Source organism: Myotis lucifugus, unplaced genomic scaffold, assembly GCF_000147115.1.
Source record: "Myotis lucifugus unplaced genomic scaffold, Myoluc2.0 scaffold_1, whole genome shotgun sequence".
In the NCBI taxonomy this organism is placed as follows: Eukaryota; Metazoa; Chordata; class Mammalia; order Chiroptera; family Vespertilionidae; genus Myotis; species Myotis lucifugus.
This window is the reverse complement of record NW_005871049.1, coordinates 18,431,745-18,457,774: the sequence shown is the minus strand read 5'-3', so window position 1 is coordinate 18,457,774 and position 26,030 is coordinate 18,431,745. Positions and strand designations below refer to the sequence as shown.

The window sequence follows — 26,030 nt, the reverse complement described above, 5'->3', positions numbered from 1 at the left end:
AAAGCATGGATGGAGTGTTTGTGTGAACTAATATAAATTCAAAGTAAACATCATTACATAAAAGGGTACGGTCTTTTTTTTTTTTTTAGTTTTATTCATTTCAAACGGGCCTGATCCGGCCTGCGGGCCGTAGTTTGCCCACGGCTGCTATATAAGTATATAGAAAGCAAAGAGTGAGAAAAAACAAAACAAACAAAACCACACATCCAGGAATCCTAAATAAATGACTGCTATTGACTTTGCAAAATGGAGAGAAAAAAGTTTCTAGAACCAGGTAGGAAGAAACACAATGGAGGTTGTGAAGGCAATAGTTGTAAGAGAGTAACTGGAAAAAAAAATCAGAGAACGTGTTGGTAAGAAAAATCCTCGAGAATGTTTGTCTGAGTCTGTTTTACTTAGCAGCCTTCACTTGACACCCTTCCTCATGGACAGCATGCTAGTACAATTAGTCTGGCCAAGAAGGAAGCAGTTAAAACATAAATTGGCAAATGTAAATAGTAGTATCACATAAGGACAGTGTGTTCCAAGCCAAGCACATTGCTGTGTGCAAAAGGATGGAATATATAGGTTACAAATTAATTGTTGTAGCCACTAGTATTTTTGTAGCCATGAACATGTGTCATGAAACATCTTGAGAGCCATATTTAAAATGTAGGTCCTGCTCCATGATTTATCCTCATCTATATGTTGCAAATAAATTTTTAAAAAGCACATTATTCTTTAGGATGATTGTTTACTTAAAAAGATACATGATCAGAGAATTCTAAAAGTAACAAATACTTGAGAGATGATGTAAACTAATTCTCAAGGTTATTGTTGCATTCTAACAACAATAGAAGAAGAGTTACTCTTTTATCTTAAAAAATAAATGACATGAAGTACAAATGAACATAAATAAGTTAGATTGCATCTGAGAGAGCAGTATTAAGACAGAATGAAGGATTTATGATTTGTTTAAAGTATTTAAAACAATCACTCAGTGTCTCAATACAGAGTATGTTTGCAACACAAACACAATCTTTCACTTGTCATCTTTGCATCAATCCTTTAGATACATATCCTAGGTTTTTACATAAGAGACTTACTTCTTTGGCTCCAATTGTCAAATAGTGATTAAAAATATATTTGAAAATTAAAAAGCAAAACTAAGCATTTTTTCTTGAGGCGTATGAGCACACCATATATCAATAGGCAAGACATATTCTGTTACTGACTTCTTATAGATTCTGAGGGAGAAGACAGCACCAACAATCCAAAATCCATTAACTCTTTACTAATTTATCAAGATAACCTAAAATTCCTCTCATTGGAGACCATGTTTTCAAAAGCTGTTCTGTGCAAAATAGTTGTCATGACAGATTACAAAGTGGATATGCAGTCCATCAATGCCTCTAGGTATCAGTTTAACCCCCGGATCACACCAAGTGACCAGAGACACAACGGCCCAGCTACTCCGAGGTCTCAGAGACCTGAAGTGTGTCTGCTGTTGGCTGATGTTGAAGGGTTGTATAAAAAAAATCCACACTAAACACTCTGGTGTGATTGTTGAAGAGATGCTCTTGAGGCTGACCATTACCTATACAGCAGGTCCTCGGGTTAGGTTGGAAATCTGTTCCTACAGCGCAAGGTAATGCGCTTTTCGCCGTAAGTCGCAACCCACCTACATAAGCACCTACGTCACTCACATGGAGCACATACACAGCAGTAATGAAGTGAAACAGTAAAAAAAAATTAAAAGAAAGATAACAATTCCTGACCTTTACTTGTGGTAAATAAATAATAAAGAACACAAAGCACATATGTACATATGTCAAAATGACGCAACTTTTTTTTTTTATAAATAAATGGGAGATGGCCACGTAACCACGAAAGGACGTACATCGAGTTCGATGTAACCTGAGGACTGCCTATACCAGGCTTCTTTTGAAAAACTCATGTTTGCTTCTGTTATAGACATTGTAAATGTTAGAACTAGTATGTCTTCTTCGTTGCTTTGTGTATCACTTTGTCAGGCCTGCCATAACGAAATACCGCAGACTGTGTGGAATATACAACAAAAATTAATGTCCTCATAGTTTTGGAGGCTGGAATTCCAAGATCAGATGCTGGCAAAGTTGGTTTCTCCTGAGGCCTCTCTCCTTGGCTTGGATGGGTAGCTGCTTCTTTCTGTGTCCTCACGTGGCCTTTTCTCTGGGCCTATGTGCCCCTGGCATCTCTTGTTCTTTTTACAAGGCCACCAGTCTTATTTGATAGGGCCTCACCCTTATGACTTCATTTAACCTTAATTTTCCCCTGAGAGACTGTGTTTCTAAACATAGCCATGACATTGACTAGGGCTTCAACATATGAATTTTGGGGGAAACACAATTCAGTTTGTAATAGTTTGACAGCTAGGACTTTGAAAGCCAAAACTACGTGACACATCAAGAAATATCAGAAAATATTTCACATTATTGTTTTATACATATTATCCCCTTAACTTGATTTTGTTATTTTCTTTTTCATATGTACTGTATGTTTTGAGAGCTTGTTTGGAGGTTCTAGCAGGGGAGCACAGCTACTTGTATAACCTTTACTGAAGACCGGTCCTATTCTCATGGGGAGAAGGTCATCCTCTTGGACCAAGTGCACAGCTTCCAGAGGGCGCACATAGATTGGTGAGGGAGAGGGGGACACGGCCTAACTGGCCAGATTGGCTGGATCAACCCTGTTGATCAATGGCATGACAGATGTTGCAGCCAGATCAACCTTAAATCCTACTGTATATTTTGTAAGCTATCTTAAGTCTTTTTTTTTATAAGACAGAAGACAAGTAAGTAAGTAAGTAAGTAAATAAATAAATAAATTCTCTTCTGAATTCGATTTGTATGGATATTGCTCACTGAAATGATCAATAGGAACTGTTTCCTTGGATGTCAAAAGATGCTGGAGGCAGCTCAGCAATCATAGTCCTCTGTGTATACTTACAAATTCTTATCATTGTTTAGGCATATAATAGATACTTTCTTCTCCCTTTGATAATATAACAGAATGTCAATAAAATTAAAATTTGCTATGACATTGTTTCCCTACTTATGTTAATTCTTCTTGCTCCTATTCTAGAAATCCTTTTTGAAAAAAGAACGCATAATTTTAAAGCCAGAACCACCGTCACCACCCAGGTACACCTTTTATTTTCATAGCAGACAAGTATTAATGTGCTTGCTTTGGGTTTTATCTTAAGTCTCCAAGTTTAAAGAAATACGCATTTTTAGTATTTCTTTTCCAATGTTCCCATTCCATTTAACTAAGACAAGGGGAAAAAAAACTGTTCTTTTTCAAGTGTATTAATGATCACTCAATAGGTCAGGCTGAAGGTTACTATATGGTAGGTAGGAAAAGTAGTGTGAACAGTACTGCATGATGTTTTGTTTATTAGAAACTGTGTACTACAATTCACTGTGGTAGAGCATCTTTCAGTGGCTATGAGGGATTCTTAAGATTGCTTTGCTACTTTATGTGGGGAATTTGTCAACTAACTTTTGTGAAAAATTACTGACTTTGAAAGACAGAATAGAGAGTGAGATGAAGAGAAGGGATAGTAGAAAGTTAACAGTGAAGTTGCTAAAAAAGACACATTTTGTGTTCCCTGGTAATATAATTCATTAAATAAGATTTTAGTACTAATGAAGTGCAAAGCACTGTGCCAGGCCATATAGATGAAATTAGAAAAAGGGTAAAACTTGGAGACGGAAGTTTGTCAAAAAACAACCTGTTTGGAGTTCTATCTCCTCAGTAAGTACAGGTTTACTTAAATACTAGAGGCCCGATGCACGAAATTTGTGCAAACAGCTCAGCCCTCGCAGCCCAGGCTGCCTTGGCCCTTGAAGCCCCAGCTTCGTCCAGGTCATCTGGACAGTCATTCTGCCATCTGATCTAATTAGCTTATTAGCTCTTTCTTATATAGGATTATATAGGATATTATTTAGGCTACTTTTTCTTACCTGACATCTTTTTTTTTTATGACCCCTCTCAATTACTCAAAATGTGTGGCTATATAAGGTCCATACCAGTCCCTTGTCCACAATTCTAAAATCCAGAAAGCTGCAAAAACTAAAACTGATGCCAATGAAGATTGTGCCAAAACTCTAGTGTCAAAATCATCATAATTATGATTACTCATAGTTTTTACTTTTCTCACTTCATTTGAGTATTCATGTTTGGCATACATATTAATATTAATTATATTAGCCTATTATAACATTAACTTAATGTTAATGTGTTTGAATGGAGAACGCTGCCCCACACCCTGCTTGAATGTTATGTAATATATGGTATATATGCTATATTAATTTCCTAATATTTGATAAAAGATAATTTGCAAAATCTATTCAGCTCTAAGGTTCAAGTACTGTGGAATTGCACTCTATGGTGAATCTAGGCTGAAGATGATGATGAAGTAGTACAATGCGATTATTTAAATATCCTGTAAACAAATGTTCAATTTTAGTGATCAGGACTTAATAAACATGTCAGTCTATCCATGGAAATCTTAGAAGACCAAGGAGTGGAAACTATATCCCAGGACTAAGGGATTCACATGACTACTAAGGACAAAAATGACAAAAACCGGATTCACTCTAACAAAAGCATAAAACTAAGCTTCAACAAGTCTAAGATGATAACCCAGTAATTTAGCCACCACCTAGAATAAAAGGAAAAAGCCAACATTCCTTCATGGTCAATAACAGAATGCAGAGTCTCTACAATGTACCATGTTAATTACGCAATAATGCTAGCCATGTCAAGAAATAGGAAAATCTAACATCAAAAAAGATATCCTGCCTGACCGGTGTTGCTCAGTGGGTGAGCATGGATCTATAAAACAGGAGGTCATGCCCTAGCTGGTTTGGCTTAGTGGACAGAGCATGGGCCTGTGTACGGAAGGGTACCAGGTTCAATTCTGGTCCAGGGCACATGCCAGACTTACAGGCTCAATCCCCAGTAGGGGGCGTGCAGGAGGCAACTGAGTAATGATTCTCATCATTGATGTTTCTGTATCTTCCTCTCCCTTCCCCTCTGAAATCAATACAAAAATATATTTAAAAAAATACCCTAGTTACTGGAATTAGCAGACAAGTTCTTTAAAGCAGCTATTATAAATGTTCAAGAACTTTTTTTAAAAAAGATGTTCATAATAGCTGAGTATCCCGTTCCAGAAATAGAACCTATTTTAAAAAGTCAAATGAAAGTTCTAGAACTGAGAACTGTAGTATCTGATATGAAAATTTCATTGGCTGGGTAGATCAACAACATGTTAGAGAAGACAATAGAAAAAATAATTAAATAGATCAATAGGACCAAACAGAAGAAAAGAAAGCAGTAATTAAGAAAATGAACAGAGCCTGATTGACCTGTATTTTAATATCAAGTGGTCTACCATGTGAATTGGCATCTTAGAAGGAGAAAAATAGAATGAGGCAGAAAAAGTAGTTGAAGAAATAGTGGCTGAATTTTCTCCAAATTTAATGAAAAACATCTTTACATACCCAAGAAGATCAACACATTCTAAACAAGGTAAGTACAAAAGCAAAGCAAAACAAAACAAAAAACCCATAGTTAAGTATACCACAGTCAAACAGATGAAAATTGAAGTCAAAGAAAAAAAGTTGGGAATAACTAGAGGGGAAAAATATACATTGTACAGAGAGTTACATTTCTAGGGATGATGGATGTCTTCCCATCAGAAATGATGGAAAAAAATGAAATTATGTTTTAAAGGACTGAAAGAAAAAAATATCAAGTGATAGTTCTTTATCTAAGGAACTATCTTATAGCATTAAGGCTGAAAAGACACATTTTCAGCTAAATTAAAGAAATGAGAATTTATTGACAGCTAATCTTTACTTAACAAAGTAAAAGGAAGCTCTTCATGCTGAAAAGAAATGACATCTTATGGAAAGTTGAATCTACAGAAAAAATAACATTTAAAATAAAAAATATATGTTAATCAATATAAAAGAATATACTTTAAAATTTCTTTTAAATTGACAATTTAAGGCAAATTTATAACATTTTTATGGTACCTTTAAGTTAAAGAGATGCAAATACATATGACAATAATATCAAAAGAAGTGGAGTTATACTCTTGCAAGTTTATTTTTATGTGTGGAGGTATTAATTTTAAGCAGTGTATGATAAGTTAAGAATGCATATTGTTATTCCTAGATCAATCACTAATATAAAAAGATAACAGGAACTATTTGGCTAACCCAAAGAGGACAGGGAAAGAAGATCATATGGAGTGAATAAAAAACAAAAATGAAAATGGTAGACTAAACTGAACTGCATCAACAGTCATATTAAATATATAGAATATGCTTTAGTAATAGAGCTTCGACCTAAATAAAGCAAAAAGTGACACAACTAAATAAAATGGAAAGCTCCATAATTGCTGCTGGAAATTTTTTCCATGCCTCTTTTAGTACTTAATAGGAAAATTATTAAAAAGAATAAATAACGATACAGCCGATTTGAACAAACCATCAACTAATTTGACCAAATTGGTGTTTATAGGAGACTATATCCAACAACTATAGAATATGTTTTTTAAGTGTTCCTGTGACATCCTATCTAATAAAAGAGAAACATGGTAATTAGCCGTACGGCTGCTACCCTTCCCATTGGATAATCACTGAGATATGCAAATTAACTGCCAGCCAAGATGGCCGCCGGCAGCCAGGCAGCTTGAAGCAAACAGGGAGGCTTGCTTGCTCCAGTGATGGAGGAAGCCAGGTTCCCCGCCTGCCTTGCCGGCCTCTCAGCTGCAACTCTAAGAAACATTGTAACAAATATAGAAGCTAAACAAAACCCCAGAAACCTGCCTGGGCTTCAGCCAGCCGGACCGCAACATTGTATCAAATACAGAAGGTAAACAAAGGCCAGAAATCTGCTTTCAGCAGCGGAGGCCTCAGAGCTAAAGCTGGCCCAGAATTAAAAAAAAGAAAAAAAGGAGCGGTTGGAGCTTCAGTCACCCGCCAGCCTGAAAACGGCCCTCAGCCCCTCACCCAGACTGGCCAGGCACCCCAGTGGGGACCCCCACCCTGAAGGGGGTGTGACCAGATGCAAACAGCCATCATCCCCTCATCCAGGCTGGCCAGGCCCCCAGTGGGGACCCCCACCCTGATCCAGGACACCCTTCAGGGCCCTGGACCAGGCCTCTATTCTATAGAGTAAAAGGGTAATATGCCTCCCAGCACTGGGATCAGCGGAGCCGCAAGGCCTCCCGGCACCGGAATCAGCGTGACAGGGGGCAGCGCCCAAACCCCCTGATCGCCCTGCATCTCTGTGTGTGACAGGGGGTGGGGCCACAACCTCCCTATCTGTCCTGCTCTGTTCGTGACAAGGGAAGGTGCCCCAACCCCCTGATCAGCCCTGCTCTGTGCCTGATAGGGGGGAGCTCCCCAACCCCCTGATCGACCCTGCTCTGTGTGTGACAGGGTGCAGCGCCCCACCCCCCCCCCCCCCATCGGCCCTGCCCTGAGTGTGACAGTGGCGGTGCCCCAACCCCCTGATCCACCCTGCTCTGTGGGTGATAGAGGGCAGTGCCCCAAATCCCCTATCAGCCCTGCTCTGTGAGTGACAGGGGGTAGCTCCTCAACCCCCTGATCGGCCCTGCTCTGTGCGTGACAGGGGGGAGCACCTCAACCCCCTGATGGGCCCTGCTCTGTGCGTGACACGGGGGAGCTCCCCAACCCCCTGATCGCCCCGCGGCTCTGTGTATGACAGGGTATGGAGCCCCAATCCCCCGATGGGCCCTGCTCTGTGCATGACACGGGGGAGCTCCCCAACCCCCTGATCGCCCTGTGGCTCTGTGTATGACAGGGTACAGAGCCCCAATCCCCCGATGGGCCCTGCTCTGTGCTTGACAGGGGGTGGCACCGCAACTCCCAATCGACCCTGCCTTGAGTGTGACAGGGGGCGGTGCCCCAACCCCCCAAATGGCCCTACCCTGAGTGTGACTAGGGGTGGCATCGCAACCTCCTGATCCGCCCTGCTCTGTGCATGACAGGGGGCGGCGCCCCAACTCCCCAATCGGCCCTGCTCTGAGCCCCACCAGAGGCTGCACCTAGGGATTGGGCCTGCCCTCTGCCACCCAGGAGCGGGCCTAAGACAGCAGGTCGTTATCTCCCGAGGGGTCCCAGACTGCGAGAGGGCACAGGCCGGGCTGAGGGATCCCTTCTCCCCCCCGAGTGCACAAATTTTTGTGCACCGGGCCTCTAGTTCATTATAAATAACCAAAATGAATGAAATACAAATGGAGAAGCAATAAAGCAAATTAACAAAGCCAAAAGCTAATTATTTGAAAAGATTAATAAATTTTCAAGCACCTAACAAAAACCAAATAAGAAAAAAGGGGTAAAACACAAATTACCAATATTGAAAATGAAAGAGGTGCCATCACTCTATATGAATAACTTTAAGCCAACTATATTCAACAGCTAAGATGAAGTGGACAAATTCTTTGAAAAACAGACAACATACCAAAATTAATACAGAAAAATCTAAATAACCCATGCCTATTAAAGAAATTGAATTTGTTTTGAAAAGCCTTCCCACAAAAAGACTTGCTTTAAAGAAAAAAAAATAGTAACTGTCACATGTATGTAATTTTCCAAAGTATTTGATTATATTAATAGCCCCTTATATTCTTACTAGAGGCCCGGTGCACAAAAATTTGTGCACTTGGGGGGCATCCCTCAGCCCAGCCTGCCCCCTCTAACAATCTGGGAGCCCTCACAGGATGTCCTACTGATGTCCCTGTGGGGAGTGGGTCTAAGCTGCAGTCTGGCCTCCCTCTGTGGAAGGCAACTGGTTGATCAGGTATATAGATACTTTCTGAAGGCAGCACAGACTCCTTCCTTATTTCTTTCCTCTGTGGTTGGAGAATAGGGGACTAAAAGGTGGAGACAGAACTGTGGCCGGGCCTGGGGCTCTTGTAGGCAGCAGAAAGAAGGAGAGGGCTGGGGAAAGTCTAGACACGGTTTTCTTCAATTGTCCTTCCCTCCTCCGGGCCCCTCGCTCTGTTCTTTCCTTGTCGTGGTGGACGCTTGGGCCTCGGACTGACAGGAGCCCAGCGACAGTAGAATTCAGCCCTCTCACTTCTCAGCTGAACATACAACCGCCTCACATTCCAAGTGGAGCTGTTTTCAAGTGGCTAAAGTGCTGGCAATTCATGCCAACCGGCCTTTCCCCTCTCAGGTTTCCTCCTTGGGTCAGTTGCAAACTTCACCGAGACACCGAAGCAACTCTGCCCTAGTAGTTCTGCACCGGCCCCTTCCCAGGTCCGGCCGGGCACTCTTCCTTGAGGTCTCTGGGTCCACAGTCTGAGCTCAGGGAGATCACTCAGAGCCCGTTCCCCCGGACAGGTGGGGGCTAGCTTGAAGAGCTGGAGGAAGATGGCAGAGTAAGATTTGGTATGAACCAGCGCCTGCTTAGCCAGACTTCCTAAGCTCCCCACCAGGCCCAGACTGGGCCCCTTCCCCACACCAGGAGGATCCCAGCTGATGTCCTCTCCCTTCACCCAGCGCTCTCCTCCCTGTTCTACCACTGGGGGAAGGGAGCAGCTCACCTGCTCTGGACCCTGCCAACCTGGCAGTCTGAGGCACAGGCGGTGCAGTCTAGGGTGCTGGTGGCTGGGGCTCAGGCGAAGTGATCAGCAATCGCTTTGCCTGAGCCCTCGCCCCCAGGTTGCACACGGGGGCCTGGATGGAGGCTCGCGCTGTCCCGCACTGCCTACAGTATGCAAATTAGCTACCATCCTTGTTGACGGTTAATTTGCATATCACTCTGATCAGCCAATGGGAGGCGTAGCAAAGGTATGGTCAATTACCATGTTTGTCTATGATTAGATAGGAAGGATGTAAGTCTTTTTCTGTAAATATTCTTTATTTGATTAATTTGATTAGGAAGTATTTTTTTCTTGTAGGTGTTACTAAAGTAAAATTCAGTGCTGTTCTTTTAATGATAAAAATTGTATAGTTTGAAAAATGAGTGTTTATTATAGTTATTTTCCTAGAGCCAGCCATCTAGTCTGAATGCTAAACATTTTTGTGTAGAGTCTACCATCTGTTGCAGGCATAAAGAGCTGTGGCAAAGTTTGCAGGGATATCTAGCTAATTTTTGCAGGGAGATCTTAAATATTTTTATGGCTGAAAGGAAGTTTAGACATCACTTGATACAATCCTTTTAAATTCCCCTTGACAAAATAGAGATTTGAAAGATTAGTGACTTCTTCAAAATCATAAAGGTAAAAAACAACAACTTTACTAGAATCCGGTCCTCAATTCACTGAGTTCTTACTCAACCATGCTGCTGTTTTGTTTTTTTTTAATATATTTTATTGATTTTTTACAGAGAGGAAGGGAGAGGGATAGAGAGTTAGAAACATCGATGAGAGAGAAACATCGATCAGCTGCCTCCTGCACACCTCCCACTGGGGATGTGCCCGAAACCAAGGAACATGCCCTTGACTGGAATCGAACCCGGGACCTTTCAGTCTGCAGGCTGATGCTCTATCCACTGAGCCAAGCCGGTTAGGGCAGCCATGCTGCTTTTATTCTCTTTATATCTTAAATTTTAAGAGCCTTTCTGATGATTACTTAAGAGAAGTAGACTGAAATTTACTTAATGAATTGGCATATCTTAGAGAGTGGCTCAAGTAATTAAAAAAGTGTTACTAGAATAGAATCCTGGAGAGAGATTTAAAAAAGGTAAAGCAGTGTGAAAATAAAGCAAGTTGTAATAAATAATATAAAACTATATGTATCAAAGACAGACCCATTTAACTGAAAAATATTTAAGTGAAACAATATTAAGATTTTTCTTGTTTACTTGAAATCCTTTACCATTTCTATCATAGAAATTCCATATTTTAGAATCCAAATGTTAGGACTCTTTAAAGTTTGGCCTGAAGGATTTTTTTTGGTTAGGGATAAATTTTTTATATACAGGGTGTCCCAAAAAATGTACACACAGTTTGATAGCTGATTTTATTACATTCTGAACATGAAATCTATTTTATTACATTCTGAACATGAAATCTATTTTAATAAACACTCCTTTATAATTATTCAGTGTGTGTATTTTTAGCTAGAGGTTTCTGCATGAGGCAGAGTATATTAAAATCTTCCATCGGTTGTCCTTCAACTTCAATAAGGTACTGGCCAATTTCTAAAGTACTTTTGTACTTTTGCATTTTAAGGGAAAAAAAATGTGTCTCACATAGATTACCATTGCCAGGCTACAGTAACACAAGAGAGTTTTTATTTTTTTCCCAATGTTCTTAGTTATAGAAAAAAAAAAGATGATGGAATTCATTTACACATACCCACAAGCTTGGCTGAAATGCTCCACAGTTGGCAAATAGGACTGGTTTATGCACCCACTCAGCAGTATTATTTAAGGAGGCAGCCACTGGCTGTTAAGAGGTGGGGATGCTAGGTTGAGCCAACTAAAAAATGCTGCTGTTGTACTTCATTTGTAATTACTGCAAATTCGAGCACCCAGTCCTACTGTTTGTAGGGAATGGAACCTGTTACTTTATATGGATCAATAGTGGTGGGTAAGGCAGTCATGATTATTTCTGACCTAATCTTTAATGATCATAAGCCTAAGAGGCAAGTTCCCACATTTCTTTTTTTTTTCTTCTTCTTTTTGGTTCATCTTCCTGTTGTTTGTTTGTTTGTTTTTTAACTGTAAAGATCTCAAAATTTAGAAGAAAAGCTGATATAGTAGTGCATAGGTACATTTGCTTGCACAAATGTGAGTACAGATGTGCATAAGACTTTCCATTAGCAGAATTATTAAAGAGTTAAAATGTTCAAATCTTTAGATTTTTTTCTGCCTTCTAGCACAATTATGATGAATTTACTAGGTTATAAATTCCACACAGTGCCTACTTGATTTTATTTTTTGGGCTCTTATATGTATATTTGTGTGTTTTTATTAGAGAGATAATCTTATTGCCTGAATTTCTCATTCTGCTGTAAACATTTCATGCACACCTTTGCCCAACTTTTATAGGATATAATTTTCATAGATGAGCATTTATACAACATTATTGAATTTCTGAATGAAGGTTTCTACATCCTCAATATTTCAATTTAAATGATAATGTTTGAAATTATAAGAACTCCATAACTTTCAGAAGATTGTTAGAAATCCATAAGATTAAAATATGGTTGAGAAAACCTAAAACCTTTTGTAGGGAAAGGAAAGTTATGTTAAGCATCTCAAAGAAAGCCAAGCAATCTCAGTTCAATTAGAATCGTCAAAGGAACATTTTTCTGAGATTTATGCATTTTAAAATAAAATACATAATGTAAAATTTCTAAACCAGAAAGAATTAAAACCAAACAATATAACTCTTAAATTTTAGTTTTTTAAATGTAATGTGTACATAAATTATACATGTTTATGTTTTTACCTTGATAAAGGTAAAGATTGAATGATATTTTGCAGTAAAGTGGGATATTGCCTTTTCCTAGCATCATCTCATTAACTTCTTTTTTTTCTTTTTTTTAAATTAAATCTTTATTGTTCAGATTATTACAGTTGTTCCTCTTTTTCCCCCCCATAGCTCCCCTCCACCCAGTTCCCACCCCACCCTCTGCCTTTACCACCCCCCCCCACTGTCCTCATCCATAGGTGTACTATTTTTTTCCAGTCTCTTCCCACACCCCCTGCACCCCTTTCCCCCTGAGAATTGTCAGTCCACTCCCTTTCTATGCCCCTGATTCTATTATTTTCACCAGTTTATTCTGTTCATCAGATTACTTATTCACTTGATTTTTAGATTCACTTGTTGATAGATGTGTATTTGTTGGTCATAATTTTTATCTTTACCTTTTTCTTCTTCTTCCTCTTCTTAAAGGATACCTTTCAGCATTTCATATAATACTGGTTTGGTGGGGATGAACTCCTTTAGCTTTTTCTTATCTGTGAAGCTCTTTATCTGACCTTTACTTCTGAATGATAGCTTTGCTGGGTATCATTGGTTGTAGGTTCTTGGTATTCATCACTTTGAATATTTCTTGCCACTCCCTTCTGGCCTGCATAGTTTCTGTTGAGAAATCAGCTGACAGTCATATGGGTACTCCCTTGTAGGTAACTGATTGTTTTTCTCTTGCTGCTTTTAAGATTCACTCTTTGTCTTTTGCTCTTGGCATTTTAATTATGATGTGTCTTGGTGTGGTCCTCTTTGGATCCTTTTGTTTGGGATTCTCTGTGCTTTCTGGACTTGTAAGTCTATTTCTTTCACCAGGTAGGGGGAGTTTTCTGTCATTATTTCTTCAAATAGGTTTTTAATATCTTGCTCTCTCTCTTCTTCAGGCACCCCTATAATTCAGATGTTGGTTCGCTTGAAGTTGTCCCTGAGGCTCCTTACACTATCTCCATATTTTTGGATTCTTTTTTCTTTTTGTTTTTCTGATTGGTTGTTTTTTGCTTCTTCATATTTCAAATCTTTGACTTGATTCTTGCAATCCTCTAGTGTGCTGTTGTATCTCTGTATAATATTCTTTATTTCAGTCAGTGTATGCGTAATTTCTAGTTGGTCCTTTTTCATATCCTCGAGGGTCTCACTAGATTTATGGAGGGTCTCACTAAATTTATTGGTGGTTTCTAGAAGATTCTTGAGTAACCTTATAACCATGGTTTTGAACTCTATATCCAGTAGTTTGCTTTCCTCCATTTCTTTCATTTGTGACCTTTTTTTTTGTCTCCTCATTTTGGCTGCTTCCCTGTGTTGATAGAGTGACTTTCTGTGCTAGGTGTCCTATAGGGCCCAGTGGCTCAGCCTCCCCAATTACCTGAGGTGAACACTCTTGGTGCACCCCTTTGTGGGTTGTGTGCACAGTCTTGTTGTAGTTAAGCCTTGATTGTAGTTGTTGTCACTGGGAGGAATTGACCTCCAGGCCAATTGGCTGTGAGAATCAGCTGTGTCTACTGTGGGAGAACTTCTGTGCTGGAGACACCCTTATGGGGTAAGACTTGCTTCATTGGGGCTTTGGTGCTCACTGAGTCTGTCCCTGAGTGTGTCCCTTATGGATCTGAGGAGTTGTAATCTGGATGGTCCCACTCTGACCACTGGGTACACTGGCTCTTGGATCTCTAAGGAGGTGCTAATTTAGCCTCTGCCTGAGGCTACCCAGCAGGAGCTATGGAGAGATCTGCAGATTCCTCTTCTTTGTTTGGGGTTTGGAGGTGCCCAGATGAGGTTCAGCTGAGAAGCAATGCAAGCTGCTGTGGGGCCTTGGGCCTTCTTTTGGAGGTTCTGGGTCTCTCTGACCCAGCTGCAGTTTGTTAGGTAATTTTAGATTGCAAAGGGCCAGGTCATTCATATGCAAAAGCCTCTGCACACAGCTTGGGTGGGGCGGCGTCTCGGGAAATCAACAGGGCGGAGCAAACAGCTAAGGCTGATCCTCAGCCCTGCCCTAAGAGGCCCCAGGTCTCAGTATCCCAAGGTAATTGCTGCCAGCGCCTCTGAGAGAAAGCCGCCCTCGAGTTCTGCCTGATGCCAGACAGTACAGTTTCTCCCATATGTGTCTGGGTCCCCAGAGACTCGCCTGGAACTGGAGTTCAGAGCTGTCGGGAGCTTTAGACTTCCTCCCGATTGAAAAAGACAACCGTGTCCTCAGTTGCCAGCCCTTTCCACGTGCGCCTCCGTATCTCTGCACTTTACTTCCGCACCTCCTCTGAGTCTGTGTGCTTTTCTCTTTCCTTGTAGTTGTAGAATTTCCACTCAGCCAGCCTTCCTGTGGTTCTGGATGATGTCCGTTTTATCTTTTAGTTGTATTTTTGAAGTTGTGCGAGGCAGCAATTTCCGGTGTTTACCTATGCCACCATCTTGGTTTCTCTCATTAACTTCTTTATGTCTAACCCATTTTTTCTCTTACTCTGATTTGGTATGTTTAATATAAAGAATCCAAAGCAGTTTATATTATCAGGTAAAGGGAAGTAATGCATTAGTGCAACAGAGTTTACTCTCAATATCTAAATGAAAATTGTGAGCTGGGAGCTGTATTCACTGTGATCCACTATACTATTATGATAACATTGCACTTTTACTTCCTGTTAGAAACATTATTGGTTTTGGGTGTGTTTTTGTTGTCTTTTGTTTTTGAGAGGGAGAGGAAGGGAAAGGGAGAGAGAGATAGAAACATCAATGATGAGAGAGGATCATTGATCAGCTGCTTCCTGCACACTCCCTACTGGGGATCAAGCCTGCAACCCGGGCATGTGCCCTGACCAGGAATCAAATTATGATCTCCTGATTCAAAGGTCAATCCTTAGCCATTGAGCAACACTGGCCAGGCTAGAAACAGATCCTTTTATATATAAACATCTTCCTGAGGTCCCCTTGAATTTGTTTGGTACCTCTAACTACATTGAAAATCTCTTTTTTCTTTCAGATAATCTATTGCATTCTTTTAATAAAACATTTATTCTTTTTAGATGTGTTTCTGCAGTTGATGTTAATTCCTTTGCAGATTAATATGACTTTAGTGATACATTTTTCTTCTGTTGAATTTCTAGAACACATAATTCTTTTAAATGACCAACTGATTTCCAAGTATAGAATAGAGTAATTGATAGATCTTGGCTTCATAGAGGAAAAACATTCTATTGTTGATTCATAATATTTAATTTGTGGCGGTAATAAATTCAGAGGCTGGTCATCAGCCTTTAACCTTTTAAATATCTAGTTTGTTTCAATTCTGGGTGATAACGATATTGTCATTTAAATATACCATCTATGAAGTTAATGGTAGCCTTTTGGAACCCATAAGTTCCTTATTTTTTTTAACTCTTTAGGATGCCAAGACTCCAAATATCCATGTACTAGTGAACATGTTGGTGAATAATAATGATTTACTTTCTCTTTTCCATTTTGTAGTATCCGTGAACTAAAAAAAATAGTAGTAACATCATATCACTAATATGTTAATGGAAGGCAAAATGGCACTATCAATTCTAAATTTTCTCTTATTTGATATAACGGAATAGAGTACATTTACTGCTCTGAAGACTGCTCACATCTCCTGCTTTCCTAATACGTGGACTTTAACCTGCATACGGTTGTTGACCATCGCTCTGTGTGTGCCTGCTTGATGATCTCCCTGGTTCCTAGAAATGACAGTTCCTAACTCACATATGTGGCTGGGAATAAAATATTGAGCATAATAGCAGAAATTGCTTTTAGAATCGCCTGAATTGTTGTGGGAATTTATTTCACTATCTGAAGCTCTGTTCTAAGGACAAGGAATCTCTGAACAGGCACCGATCTTCATTGTCTGCCTGTCTGAGCAAAAATGAGAGAAATGTTGGGGGTGGGGAGCGCCCACTGTCCTCTGTGACTGACTAAAGCTTGGGTTGGGAGCAGAGGGTGCCGCAAGAAGTACTAGGTAGAGCACTTCAGGCTGTAAACTGTTTAGGACAAATACTCTTAGATGCTTTAAATAGCATATCAGCCTCCACCCTTTCATAAGCTCTAGCTAAAGAGATTGCTGAGGAACTGGGAGCAGTCAAAACGAGGCCAGTTTTCTGGGGGCTGCGGCAGGCTAGCCTTGTGAGGAACGAGCAGGACACCAAAGGAGTGCAGAATGCACAGAAGAGAACACAGCTCATTCAGATATTTAAGCGATTTAAAATGTTTGCCTGAATTTAAGTGGTGTCTTCCACTCAGGAAGACTGCATCTTATTTTTAAAAGTCCCAGGAATCCAGCTCTGGTTTTTGAAGGGAACAGGTCTTGTGACACAAATAACAATTTAAACCCTTGGCAAGGTCTGGAAACGGAGTACTAAGCAACACTGAGGCAATATTACTCATGGAAATGGATTACTCCCTGTTCTTAAAAATCTATGTCACACATGCTGAATTTAATACATTGTTTTCAAACTGAACAGACTTCATACAGGGGATTAAAGGAGGCCCCAAACTTGTTTCACTCGCCACCCAAATTGCTTTCTAATCCAGCATTCAAGCAGGAGGGCATCACATGATTCTACGTCAAGGCTGCACAAACAGGAAGCCCAAGCCCTCCACCCAGCTTGGTAGCAGAGGATCCAAATCAGAGTAAATTGTGTAAATTATAACTAAACGTCAGAGCATTTGGACAAAGCAGGCATGCTAGTCTAATCAGGAAAGCTTTTGATGATGCAGGTTGGAAGAGGAATTGGGGGAAGGTGGCATCACAAACCACTTTTAATATATTTCTGAATTTGGCAATCCAAACTGGCTTTGTCACATATTTGCAGCTTAAAAAGTATTTGGCTTTTACAACAGCCAAAATAAGTATCCTTTAATCACTTTCAACCTACGAACAGATGGGCAAACAGTGCTTTTATAAATGGAGCATACAAAATACTTCAATATCAGCCAAAACTAATTAGTAGAAATATCTGAACCAAACTCTAAAACTGACTTAGTGTTTAATATATATTATCATATAAGCATTAGCAGTTAAAAGGAAATTCCCTGTTCAAATGTTTGCCAAGCTCACTGCCTGATGTTCAGACATGATTACTTATTAATTATTGCATCTTTTCTCATATATCTTATTTCTTAATGATTTCTTTTCTCACTAAAAACTATCTGGGCTAGAAAAGATGGCGGCTGGCAGGATGGAGGTGAGGGATAGGAAGTGAGTGAGTGAGGGGATGAAAGGAGAGTGAGTGGATGTGTGTGTTGTGTGTGTGAGTGAGTGAGGGACAGTTAAATCTTGCAGGAGCAGCAGAGGCTGGCAGAACAGGCTCTCTGGGACAGGGAGAGACTACCACCACTGCGGCACTCCCCGGACTTCAGGACTCGGGCACAGAGCCCACACCATCTTAAAGGGAAGAGCGGCCTCTTCTAGGAACTCATCAGCACCACCACTCAGATAGGCCTGGGATACTGCCGGTCCTCAACCCAGCAGCCACTCCAGCCAAAATCCTGCAGTCACACCCGCAGACTCGCAGACCCTGGGATCTCCACCGCCAAAGGAGCACCGCACCCGCCAGCAGCAGTAAGTGCAGCCTCCCCTCCCCAGCGGCAGACCTCCGACATCGCATTTGCAAGTCCCCAGTGCACAGTTCTCCTAGGCACACCACTCCATAGGCTTCTCTTAGGAGTCACTGTGAGCCTCAGCTGGGTGTGATTTTGTACAGACACAGGCTCACTGCCCCCCAGTAGAAATTCTGAATTCCCTCTGCCTGAATAACTGCCCACACACACCCAGCTGCGCAATTTCAGTGCCAGGGCCCCTCAGCACCAGGGCCCCTCTGAGTGCTTCAGAGCTCAGCGCTGGCTGGCCAGCTGCACTGCCACAGTTGCTCACTCCCCCTGAGCCCATCTATTCACAAGGTACTTTGGGAAGCCGCGGTGAGCCTCTGCTGGGTCCGATCTTGGACTAATAGGGATACATTCCCCTGGGCAGTAGAAATTCTGAATTCACCCATCCTGGATACCTATCCAAAGCATGCCAGGGCCCTTCAGAGTGTTTCAGTGCGTCTGCACTAGCAAACTCACTGCGGGTGCACCTGTGTGCTGCCACTGGAACGCGAGCCTATCCACCACAGGTGCATCAGCAAAAACTGAGTTTCCCCACCCCACAGCTGCAGAACTCTGGACACTACAGTTGCATGCTTTTCCAGCGTGCAGGTCTCCCAAGACGACCACTCCACAGGCAGCCCTGGGGCCCCTCTGCGAGCCCTGCTGGTCACACACTTAAACCAACAGGGGTGCACTGCTGGGCTGTAGAAACGCTGAATTCCCTCTTCTGGGATACCTGCCCACAGACACTGCAATCCAGTGGCTTCAGTGCCAGGGCCCTTCAGAGTGTGTCGGTACACCCTGCTGGCAAACACGCCACAGGTGCCTTGTAAGCTGCCGCTGGGATCGCATGTATCCAACCACAGAGGCAGCAGCAAAAGCTGAGTCTGCCCACCCCACAACTACAGAACTCTGGACACCACAGTCACGCTTTGCCAGAACGCAGGCTTCCTGAGACCCACCACCCAAATAGACGGTTCCTGGGTGCCACTGTGAGTCCCTGCGAGGCATGCGTGATTTCAACGAAGGGCATAAGACAGCAAAAATTGGAACACCCCCTCCATGGATGCTGACTTCTAGACACCTCAGTTGTGCCTTTCCAGCTCGCAGGCCTACATCAAGCGAATCCAAATAGCTCAAGTAGGGAGCTACACGAGACTACCAAACCCAGGAGACCTGAGAGGTCACACCAGTAGCACCGTACCCTAAAGAAACTGGGTAGCAAAGCAATCAGAACTACAATTAAAACATCACAACAAAACATGGGAAGACAAAAAAGCAATCCACAAAGGAAAGAAAAAGAGGAGTCACCAGAAAGGGAGTTAAATGAAATTGAGACTACTAACTTATCAGAGAAAGAATTCAGAGTAATGGTTATAAGGATGCTCAAATGGCTGGATGACAAATACACACAACTCAATGAGAATTATAAGAAGCTGAATGAGAATGTCACCAACATGAAAAGGAACCAAGAGGAAATGAAGAAAGACATAGCTGCAATAAAGAACACACTGGAAGGCTTAAACAGCACACTAGAAGAGGCTGAGGACCGCATCAGCGAATTAGAAGACAAGGTAGGAAAAAACACACAAACACAGTAAGAACTGGAAAAAAAAACTTAAAAAGCAAGAGGAGGGCCTAAGGGAGCTTTGGGATAACGCAAAATGAAACAACATTCGCTTAATAGGGGTACCAGAAGGAGAGGAGGAGAAGCAAGGAATAGAAAACCTGTTTGAAGAAATAATGACAGAAAACTTCCCTGATATGGGCAAGAAAAAAACTACACAAGTCCAAGAAGCACATAGAGTGCCAAACAAGATGAACCCCAAAAGACCAACACCAAGACACATCATAATTAAATTGGCAAACACCAACGACAAAGTAAGAATCTTAAAGGCTGCCAGAGAGAGGCAGAAAGTTATCTACAAGGGATCTCCTATTAGAATATCAGCTGACTTCTCAACAGAAACACACCAGGCAAGAAGGGAATGGAATGAAATATACAAAGTGATGCAAAGCAAGGGAATGAATCCAAGAATACTATACCCAGCAAGGCTATCATTCAAAATTGAAGGTGGAGTCAGGAGCTTCACGGACAAAAAAGGGCTAAGAGAGTTTATTACCACCAAACCAGCAATGCAAGAAATGCTAAAGGGACTGCTGTAAAAAGAAGAAACAGAAAGACAAGAGAAACACAAACATTAAGAATAAAAATGACCACAAACAAGTACTTTTCAATAATAACATTAAATGTAAATGGATTAAATGCTCCAATCAAAAGACACAGAGTAGCTGAATGGATAAGAAAACATGACCCATATATTTGCTGTCTGCAAGAGACCCACATCAGAACAAAGGATTCACACAGACTGAGAGTGAAGGGATGGAACAATTTTTTTCAGGCAAATGGAAATGAGAAAAAAGCTGGGGTTGCGATACTTATATCTGACAAAATAGACCTCAAAGTAAAGGCCATAACAAGAGATAAGGAAGGCCACTACATAATATTAAAGGGAGCAATTCAACAAGAAGATATAACTCTGGTAAACATATATGCACCCAATACAGGAGCACCCAAATACATAAAACAACTTCTGGAAGATATCAAGGGAGAGATTGATAGCAATACAGTCATAGTAGGGGACTTCAATATCCCACTGACACCACTGGATAAATCCTCTAAACAAAAAATCAGCAAAGAAACAGCAATCCTAAATGACTCACTAGATCAGATGGACTTAATTGACATCTTCAGAATATTTCACCCCAAAGCTACAGAATATACATTCTTCTCCAGTGCACATGGGACATTTTCAAAGATAGACCATATATTAGGACACAGGCAAAGTCTCTTCAAATTCAAGAGAATAGAAATCATAACAAGCATCTTCTCAGATCACAATGGCATAAAATTAGAAATCAACTACAATATAAAAACATTGAAAAAAATCAAACACTTGGAGGCTAAATAGCATGCTATTAAACAATGACTGGGTTACCAGAGAGATCAAAGAAGAAATAAAAAGCATCCTGGAAACAAATGACAATGAAAACATAACAATCCAAAATCTATGGGACACAATGAAAGCAGTCCTGAGGGGGAAGTTCATAGCTCTACAGGCCTACCTCAAAAAACAAGAAAAACTGGCAATAAATGATCTAACCTTACAACTCAAAGAGTTAGAAAGAGAGCAATGAGAAAAGCCCACAGTATCCAGAAGGAAGGAAATAATAAAGATCAGAGTAGAAATAAACAACATAGAGACCAAAAAAACAATACAAAAGATCAATGAAACCAAGAGCTGGTTCTTTGAAAGGATTAACAAGATTGATGAACCTCTTGCCAGGCTCACCAAGAAACAAAGAGAGAGGATCCAAATAAACAAAATCAGAAATGAAAGAGGTGAAGTAACAACTGATCCTACTGATATACAAAGGATTGTCAAAAAATACTATGAACAACTCTACTCCAACAAACTGGACAACCTCGACGAAATGGACACATTCCTAGAAAAATACAAGCTTCCAAAACTCAATCAGGAATAATCAAAAAGCCTGAATAGGCCAATAACTACTGATGAAATTGAAACAGTAATCAAAAAGCTTCCAGCAAACAAAAGCCCTGGACCAGATGGCTTCACAGGGGAGTTTTACCGAACATTCAAAGAAGAACTAAAGTCAATCCTTCTCAGACTATTCCAAAAACTTCAGGAGGAAGGCACACTTCCAAGCTCTTTCTATGAAACCAGCATTACCCTAATCCCAAAACCAGATAAAGGCACCACAAAGAAAGAGAATTACAGGCCAATATCCCTGATGAACATAGATGCTAAAATCCTCAACAAAATTCTAGCAAACCGGATCCAGCATTACATTAGAAAGATCATACACCATGACCAAGTGGGATTTATTCCAGGAATGCAAGGCTGGTACAATATCTGCAAATCAATAAATGAGATACATCACATAAACAAGTTGAGAGACAAAAATCACATAATCATATCGATTGATGCAGAAAAGGCATTTGACAAAGTCCAACACCCTTTTCTGATAAAAACACTCAGCAAAGTGGGAATAGAGGGATCATACCTCAACTTAATAAAAGCCTTATATGACAAACCTACAGCCAACATCATACTCAATGGGCAAAAACTAAAACCATTTCCCTTAAGAATAGGAACAAGACAGGGATGCCCACTTTCACCACTCCTGTTTGACATAGTACTGGAAGTGCTAACCAAAGCAATTAGACAAGAAGAAGAAATAAAAGGCATCCAAATTGGAAAAGAAGAAGTAAAATTATGATTATTCGCAGATGACATGATACTGTATTTAGAAAACCCTAAAGACTCCATCAAAAAACTATTAGACTTAATAAATGAATTCGGCAATGTAGCAGGATACAAAATTAACGCCAAGAAATCTATGGCATTTTTATACACCAACAGTGAACTTACAGAAAGAGAAATTAAAGAAACAATCCCATTTACCATTGCACCAAAAAAATTATGATACCTAGGAATAAACTTAACCAAGGAGGTAAAAGATCTCTACCCAGAAAACTACAGGACACTGAAAAAAGATATAGAGGAAGACATAAACAGATGGAAGAACAGACCGTGTTCATGGATTGGTAGAATCCACACATCATCAAAATGTCCATACTACCCAAAGCAATCTATAGATTCAATGCACTCCCCATTAAAATACCAACAGCATATTTCACAGACCTAGAAAGAACTCTCCAAAAATTCATCTAGAATAAAAATAAACCCCGAATAGCTGGTGCGATCCTGAGAAAGAAGAACAAAGTAGGAGGGATCTCAATACCAGATATAAAGCTGTATTACAAAGCCACTGTTCTCAAAACTGCCTGGTACTGGCACAAGAACAGACATATAGACCAATGGAATAGAATAGAGAACCCAGAAATCGACCCAAACCACTATGCTCAATTAATATTTGACAAAGGAGGCAAGAACATACAATGGAGTCAAGACAGTCTCTTTAATAAATGATGCTGGGAAACTTGGTCAGACACATGCAAAAAAATGAAACTAGACCACCAACTTACACCATACACCAAAATAAACTCAACATGGATAAAGGACTTAAATGTAATATGGGAAACCATAAGATAATTAGAGGAATCCACAGGTAGCAAAATCTCAGATATATGCCGAATGAATTTCTTCACTGACACAGCTCCTAGGGCAGTGATGGCGAACCTTTTGAGCTCGACATGTCAGCATTTTGAAAAACCCTAACTTAACTCTGGTGCCGTGTCACATATAGAAATTTTTTGATATTTGCAACCATAGTAAAACAAAGACTTATATTTTTGATATTTATTTTATATTTTTAAATGCCATTTAACAAAGAAAAATCAACCAAAAAAATGAGTTCGCGTGTCACCTCTGACACGCGTGTCATAGGTTCGCCATCACTGTCCTAGGGCAATGGAAACTAAAGGGAAAATAAACAAATGGGACTATATCAAAATAAAAAGCTTCTGCACAGCAAAAGAAACCATCAACAAAACAACAAGAAAACCCACTGCATGGGAGAACATATTTGCCAATGATATCTCCGATAAAGGTTTAATCTCCAACATTTATAGGGAACTCATACAACTTAACAAAAGGAAGATAAACAACCCAATAAAAAAATGGGCAAAGGACCTCAATAGACACTTTTCAAAAGAGGACATACAGAAGGCCAAGAGCCATATGAAAACATGCTCAAAGTCACTAATCATCCGAGAGATGCAAATCAAAACAATGAGGTACCATCTCACACCTGTCAGAATGGCTATCATCAACAAATCAACAAATGACAAATGTTGGTGAGGATGCGGAGGAAAAGGAACCCTCGTTCACTGCTGGTGGGAATGCAAACTGGTGCAGCCACTGTGGAGAACAGTATGGAGTTTCCTCAAAAAACTAAAAATGGAACTTCCATTTGACCCAGTGATCCCACTTCTAGGAATATATTCCAAGAAACAAGAAACACCAATCAGAAAGGATATATGCATACCTATGTTCATAGCAGCACAATTTACAATAGCTAAGATTTGGAATCAGCCTAAGTGCCCATCAGCAGATAAATGGATTAAAAAACTTTGGCACATCTACACAATGAAATACTATGCAGCTGTAAAAAGGAAGGAACTTGTACCATTTGCAACAGCATGGATGGAGCTGAAGAGCATTATGCTAAGTGAAATAAGTCAGTCAGAGAAAGATAAATATCACATGCTCTCACTCATTTGTGGATTATAATGAACAACATAAACCGATGAACAAAAACAGATGTAGAGACAGAGAAGCATCGATCAGATGCTCAAAACTTAGAGGGAAAGAAGGGGAGGGTGGGGGTGAGTGGGAAAGATCAACTAAAGGACTTGTATGAATGCATATAAGCATAAGTGATGGATGTGGACAACACAGGGTGAGGGTGAGGGCAGGATTGGGGGGATGAGGGGACATTGGGAGGATAAGGACAGATTTGTAATATCTTATTCAATAAAGGGAAAATATATATTAAAAAATAAATAAATGCCAAACAATTGGGATATAGTTAAATAAATTAGGGATATCCTTATGATGTAATACTATGCAGCCATTAAAATGTTTTATGGAAAAGAGGAAAATATTCACTATGTGGTATTATAAAAATTGCTTATAAAACTATAAAAAAATAAAAATAAAATTCAACATGATTTGAAACTTAAAAAAAAAAAAGTAAAAATAAAAACTATCTGATTTGATACCTTGATCTTAGATTTGTCAAACTCTAAGTGAAAAAGTCAAATTCAGCTATTTAGCCCTGGCCTTTCTCTCATTTTTTCTTAGCATGACTTTCATAGGAGGTGAATTTTGCTTGAGGACACAGGGGATGTGCTTGTCCATGGTGAAAACTGGTTTTATATCTAACCTCTAATGACTCACAGTTTTATCTTTTTTATATCATATTTTTATTGATTTCAAAGAGGAAGAGAAAGGGAGAGAGAAATAGAAACATCAGTGATGAGAGAGAACGATTGATCGGCTGTCTCCTGCATGGGCCCCACTGGGGATTGAGCCTGCAACCTGGGCATATGCCCTTGACTGGAATCGAATCTGGGACCCTTCAGTGCTCTATGCATTGAGCAAAATTGGCGAGGGCTCACCTTTTTACCTTCATGAAGATTTTATGATAGTTTTATAAAGACTCTTTAGTAACTAAGAACCTGTAAAAATAATTTTCTCTATGTCAGAATTATCTTAAAACATTGTGAAAAAAGATAAATTTAAAAAGTACATTTGGAAGGTAATTCCTACTCATTGATCTCTGAAAGTCATAATATATTTTCCAAATCTCACCTACTTACAACTTGTTTTTGTAGCCTGCATAAAGCTGAGCAGGATATATAGTCTGGCTGTATCTTTTCAGTACCAATGAAGCCAACAAAAGGACAGAAAGTCATTCAGCTAAATCATCCTAACCATTGAGGACTGCCCATGCCAACCTTGCTGAAGTCATGGCATAATTTTGTCCCCTTTAGATTTTATCACATAACACATAATAAGGAGGGCTCTGAATTCTTACTATGCTAATTATACCTTCAAAGTTTTGAACTGTCAATTTATTGCAGCATCAGTTTATAAAATTTGCATCGTAACATTTATCCAAAATATTATTTTGAGAATTAAAGGAGAAAGTGTGTCAGAAGGGCTTAATAAAAGATTGCTATAACCACTGCTACTAATCTATGCTCCTAATGGATATACTTATTGCATTTTTCTTTTATATTATACTAGAGGCCAGGTGCATGGATTTGCACACCAGTGGAGTCCCTCAGCCTGACCTGCGGGGATCAGGCTGAAACCGACTCTCCAACATCCTACAAGTGGTACCAGATTGAGAGAGGGCACAGGCCAGACCGAGGGACCCCACTGGTGCATGATCTGGGCCA

General features: G+C 40.2%; 1 protein-coding gene across 1 annotated transcript in view; it reads left to right on the top strand.

The window, feature by feature from the left end:
• The window catches only part of IQCM (IQ motif containing M), a 188,869-nt gene that overhangs the window by 146,781 nt on the left and 16,058 nt on the right, over positions 1 to 26,030 (top strand). The gene's annotated exons all lie outside the window — the stretch shown is intronic.